Genomic DNA, 6,356 nt, shown 5'->3' with positions numbered 1-6,356 from the left:
TTTTAGAAATACTGGAGCAATTTACTTTAATATCATGTCTTAAGTTAAACATCCACAAGTCCGAAATGATGTTGATTGGTTCCAAAAGAAATGAAAACATGGATGATTTTGGCTTTAAACGCGTAAACCAGATAAAAATCTTAGGAGTTTACTTCTCAAACGCTAAAAGCGCATCCGAAATTGAGATGAACTGGCAAGAAAAAATCGCTAAAGTTAAAAGAATAATTCTAAACTGGGAAAAACGAAATCTGGGTATTCTCGGAAAAATATGCGTAATTAAGAGTTTTTTGTTATCACAGTTTGTGTATGTGTTACAGTCCATCTGCTTGCCAGATAAGGTGCTGAAAGAAATCAACACTCTACTGTATAGGTTTTTGTGGAGGAAACGGGACTGTAATAAGAAAGCATTTGAAAAGGTGAAAAGGGTAGTAGTCAACAGTAACACAGACCAGGGCGGGGTAAATATGATAGATATCAAGGTGATGCAAGACTCATTCCTGTGTCAATGGTTTATTAAACTGTCGAGTAAGGATGTGAATGGCACGTGGACATGGATACCAAGAGGAACATTTCAATCTTTTGGAAGGAACTTTGCTTGTTTTAGTACTACTATAGGAACAAAAAAATTCAAAGGCTTTCATCAGATTAAGTCTGTTTTTTGGCAACGTGTTGTCTCGACATGGCTAGATTATAGTAAAACTCCATGGCATGGATCGTTAAAAATGACGTGTCTTTGGAATAATAGTGGTATAGTCTACCAGAATCAGGTTATTTATTATCAGAAATGGGCTCAGAAAGGGTTTACATATGTGAATGATGTGTTGCACAACAATACTATTATGCCATTTGAAATGGTAAATGAAATTTTAGGGCCCTCGCCAAATCTCTATCTGGAATATCTGGTCGTTAGAGCCGCTGTCTCCAGATACTTGAGAAACAACCCAGAGTTTGTGACATCTGATATTAACGAACAACACTATTTAGCCTTTAACGGTACGAACCATATGACTGCAAACCTGATTAGGCAATTTATTGTAAAGACGAAGTATTCCACTCCCTGTTCTGTTTTATTTTGGAAAAATACATTTAATTTTGACGTCAATGAAACATGCTGGTCTATAGCAAAAAACGCAACAAAAGAATCAAGACTACGAGAATTGCACTGGAAAATTTTTCACAACATCTATCCCACAAACATTCTTCTACAAAAAATGGGACTGTCCGACAGTGAATATTGTCAAAGAAACTACAATGGGAAGAAGGATAACTTCCTCATTGGGCATGCTTAGAAATGAGAATGGCTAAATATGAGTTATTCCCCTTTGCTGCATGCTGACCAGACTGTCTCCTGCTTTGTTATGACTAGTACAGTCGATCTTTCTCATGTTGTGACTTGCTTTATTTTCACATTTTCGGTATTTAAAACAGCAAACACACACACACACACACACACACACACACACACACACACACACACACACACACACACACATACACTGAAGAAGTTTCCATTCTGATTCGGTTATTTTATTTGGTGCTATATGTTTGCTTCACATTGTTTCTTTTTTTTACATTGCTTGAGGTATCCCCATTCGCTAAACACATCCATAATGCATGCATGGCTCATTCGAAAGAGGGCAACTGAACAACTGATGCCCAATAGCAATAAATACTGAACAACTGAACAATAAATAGCAATAAAATGATGACAGTGCCAAGTTTTTAAGTACAAAGTGAAATCATGTGACTGGACAAAGGCACAATTACAAAATACAAATAAAAAAATCGTGGCCCATTTTAAATTAAGTTCTCAGCTCATGGGGCAGCATAAGATGACCCTAGAAACCGAAATTAGGAGACCTCCCGCCCCCAGGGCAGACTACAAAAAAAAAAGGGGGGGGGGGGGGGGGGTAATTTGTGAAAAAGTATAAAAGGAATCAAAAACTGTATACATGTATTTAGTTAATACCCCAAAAAGTTGTATAGTATATATACAATGTCAGACCCTAAAGAAAGTTTGTTAGTCATTGCTTAGGCAAAACAAAGCAAAATAGTCTGTTTACGGTATCCCGACCAACCCTATTATTTTTTCCCCGCCAACCCTAGACCTTTTTTTTGGCATTTGGAGAAAAAGAAAAAGAAAAAAAATCAATTTTGTTCCTGTTTTTTTGCAAAATAATTTAAAAAGATGGTTATAAAAAAAAAATTAAGAAAAGCCGACCTACCGACCCTCTTTTTGTGTGCCTATGTTACTGTAAACAGACCAAAAGGTACATCAAAAACAACACACCAGGGATGCTACTCTCCCCTTAAAAATAGCCATGGGTCATAGGTGTGACGTTTGAATCTTTTAGCTAAATAAAACCATAGGCAATTGATCGGAAATATCAGGAAAAATCTTACAAGTTTATTATTTGTTTGCTTGGACCAATCCTCTTGCCGAAGTGTTTTACAGTAAAAATTGATTTTACGTCAAAAGTATCACACAGGAATATCGAATGTTGAGGTAAGGCTGGGATAGCCAAGTTCAAGAATAACGGAAGGTGACTGTTGAATCTTTTTGAAAATGTATAAAAATATAGATGGTAGGCAATTCAAAATTAAAAAAAGGACTCTCGGAGCATGGACTTTTGAGTCAAAAATTAAAGAAGGCTCTATGAGCCGAAGTACATGTTTTGTCTCTTTTTTTTTATTTTGAATTCCCTACGATCTATATTTTGATACAATTTTGGACCCTCTTTGTACGGAGAGAGTTGGCAATTGTTAATCACATTCTCTCATCTCATCGACTCTCCTTCGGCTCCTTGGTAACATGCGTTCCGTCTCTGCCAGGAATGGACACAGCAGCAGATAACCGGTAAATATGTAACAGGCATAAATGGCAAAATAGCTCGCCTCGCCTGATAATATATGAGACAACTGTTCTATTACAAAGTCTTTCTTGGGAGGCTAGGCTAATTTACTCGCTCGTTTTACACGGGGTTCCATCGTTTTCTTTTCTAATCGGAAAACCTTGCTCCTCAGTTTGTTGACCTTCTGCCGAAGTTCCGCTTCACGAGGGGATGGGGAGGATGACGACTTTGATGCTTTACATCCTATGTCCTCCAGGATCGCCTGAATGTCATCTAAAAAAGAAAACACACACACAAAACACACATAAAATAACATAACCATAACAAGTTACAACCTGGAAGAAATTAAAACATGTGTAATTCAATCACAAAATGAAAATAAACAATAGCGTAGGAAGGCAGGCCAGAAATGAAGTGTATTAGCAACTATGGATTCGATGTGGAACAATGATGGAATTGACCTTGTTTGGTACTGAATGGGTGAGGCCATTAGAACTGTACCCACGGAATACGCGCTATATAAGCTTTATATTGATTGATTGATTGATTGATTAGGACAACAGTACCAGGTAAACTCCTCACACACCATGCCTCTTTCTTTCTTTCTTTATTTGGTGTTTAACGTCGTTTTCAACCACGAAGCTTATATCGCGACGGGGAAAGGGGGGGGGGGGGGGAGATGGGAATAGAGCCACTTAATTGTTTCTTGTCAAACCATGCCTCTAACAGGATATGTTTCCCATCTTTACGTGTGGGAACTACAGGTACAATTTCATCCATCCATGCATCCGCCCTATACAGCTTCTTCTTCTGCGTTCGTGGGCTGAAACTCCCACGTGCACTCATTTATTTGCACAAGTGGAATTTTATGTGTATGACCGTTTTTACCCCGCCATTTAGGCAGCCATACGCCGCTTTCGGAGGAAGCATGCGGGGTATTTTTGTGTTTCTAAAACCCACCGAACTCTGACATGGATTACAGGATCTTTTTCGTGCGTATTTGGTCTTGTGCTTGCGTGTACACATGAAGGGGGATAAGTCACTAGCAGGTCTGCACATAAGTTGACCTGGGAGATCGGAAACATCTCCACACTTAACCCACCAGGCGGCCGCGACCGGGATTCGAACCCTCGACCTTCCGAGTTAATAGACCGACGTCTTACCACCCCGCCCCAGCGCCCGTCACCCTATACAGCGATTATCAACTATGTAATGGATGGGTTTAAACATTTTTTGATGTCAGGGTGTTCTTCATGGTTAAAAATCTCTTACCTGGTTGAACAATTTGTGTATCAGGCGACAGGTCGGTGCTGGCTTCATTTGTAGCTACCCTTTGCGATGGTGGCTTCCTCCCACTAGCAACCTGCAAATTGCACAGCTCTTTAACTGACAAACTCACAACCAACACCCAGTCACAATGAAACATTTCTCCCAATTTCATGGCATTGGTCTTAGGCCACACACAAAAAGTGTATGTTTCTGGTAAGGCAAAACAAAAAATAATCTGTTTACGGTATCCGGACCGACCCTATTTTTTTCCCACCGGCCCTAGACTTTTTGGGGGCATTAAAAAATAAAATTAAAATATTCAGATGGCTAAAATACAAAACTAAAAAGCCGACCTACCGACGCTATTTTTGGGGGGCCTATGTTACCTTAAACAGACTTTTTTGTGACCTAACATGACTAAAGGTGGAGATTTTTTTTCTAACCTTTTTTTTTAAAACCATCTTTTAAACTATTTTGTTGAAAAACAGGAAAACAATTGATTTTCGAATACCCCTTTTATTTTTGAAAATGCAAAAAAAAAAAAAAATGTCTAGGGTCGTCGGGAAAACATAGGTAGGGTCAGGTGACCAGAAACATACAACTTTTTTGTTGTTGACGCCGACCCTATACCTTTTTTTGCCATTTGGGGCTGTTTTTTTGCAAAATAAGTTCATCATATCATCATAATCAGGACGTCGATCCAAAATAAGTAACTTTTTTTTGTTGGCCTTATCATTTTTTTGCGCTAAATGCAAACAGGCATTATTTGATGGGAACAATGCTGTTGTTTTCAATTCTTACATCAGCCTCAAACTTGTCATTACTCAACCTGCATTTAATAGTGTGCTTCTTTGGTTTGCAAAAACCTAAAACCAATAAATAAATAACCTTCGGTGGTGGATTGGGCACTGCAAACAATGTCGGGACAGCATTCCACACAAGTGATCCTCTCTGCAGGATTGTTTTACTGGTTGGCCTCAAAGTGATCAGTACAAAGCTTGAGACCTTGAACAGCAGCTGGCTGCAGCTTTTCAAAGTCCTCTCGCCTTGTGAATTGCATCCATATTCTGCACCTAGTTTGACAATAAAAACAACAATGTTATTGTTAAACTAAGCAAAAAGGAAAGACAAAGAAAGCTAAATCAGATCTTCAGTCTAAATCTAACGCTCTGCCTGAACGCAAAACGGATGAGTGATGTACCTTTGTACTGTAGTTTTCCCGTAAGCAAGGTTTGATAAAGGTTTCGGCAAATATGCCCACGGGTTTGTCATCAAGTGTAAACTGTTGTTTTGTACTGACTGCTGACTCACACTCACAGTCGTAAGTACTCGCTGACGCTGTAGTCTACTGAGTGAGTTGACTCGAGCCATTGCATTCTCATTCTGAAGAAGGTAAACCTGATGAAATAATCACTGCACAACCCACCTTTTTTCTTCTGTAGGGAACTTGTGGAAAGTTTTCCCGAAGCAGCTCTGTTTGTAACGGGCGTTCTTGCAACAAAAAGCCGAGCACAATTATTTACCACCACCTCGCACACGATCGGTACCTACGCGATCCGCCATTTTGTTTTCGCCGCCAGCATGTGACTAGGGACGATAACCCACAAACACTTTTTCGCATTTTCTTCGCAAGTTCCACGTCTTCCTTTTGTACAGTGTTTGATATTGTCCATACTGCACACACGAAAGAGACTACATCGAACATTTTTTCTATGATTGTAGTAAAGTTAAGCCTTTATGGAAACCAGGGATGTTGCTACAAATTCATACCTATAGGACAAATGTCCTGAGTTCTTCAGCATCAATAGGACATTTGACCGCTTTCAGAAAGTGTAATAGGACATTATGAATTTGCGCCATATAACACATTCCATGGAATTGTTCCAAAGTCATGCGCCCACACACACACGCACACACACACCCACGCGCGCGCGCTGTAGAACACACAAATAATATAGTAAATACATCAACACAGTGAGCGTATAGTGTTGTATTAGTTTAGTTTCAAAGAAACCACAAAAAAGAAACCAACATGAAGAACTTCAGAGCTCTTACTTTGATTACAAACTGCATGATTTGGATACAAGTTGAAAAACAAAATGATCGGTTTGATCTAATGCTGATCTTTTCCAGGCTTTGTTTTTTTTTATTCAGCAGCATAATTCAGTGCTTCGTCTCGTATCAAAAACAAAAGCAGACGACAAATTTAGTCAGTTGGAGTTGTCTCCCGTACTC

The 6,356-nt window shown here is 39.2% G+C and overlaps 1 long non-coding RNA gene across 1 annotated transcript; it reads right to left on the bottom strand.

Moving 5' to 3' along the window:
- Positions 1–1,511: 1,511 nt before the first annotated feature.
- Positions 1,512–5,787, bottom strand: LOC138965122 (uncharacterized). The gene is made up of 3 exons (XR_011455311.1): positions 5,010–5,787; positions 4,125–4,215; positions 1,512–3,125 (listed from the first exon to the last, which is right to left on the bottom strand). It is a non-coding gene; the product is annotated as an uncharacterized lncRNA (long non-coding RNA).
- Positions 5,788–6,356: the final 569 nt, after the last annotated feature.

Source organism: Littorina saxatilis, linkage group LG4 (genome assembly GCF_037325665.1).
Source record: "Littorina saxatilis isolate snail1 linkage group LG4, US_GU_Lsax_2.0, whole genome shotgun sequence".
In the NCBI taxonomy this organism is placed as follows: domain Eukaryota; kingdom Metazoa; phylum Mollusca; class Gastropoda; order Littorinimorpha; family Littorinidae; genus Littorina; species Littorina saxatilis.
Note: the sequence above shows the minus strand (reverse complement) of the source record. Positions and strands in the feature narration are given on the sequence as shown.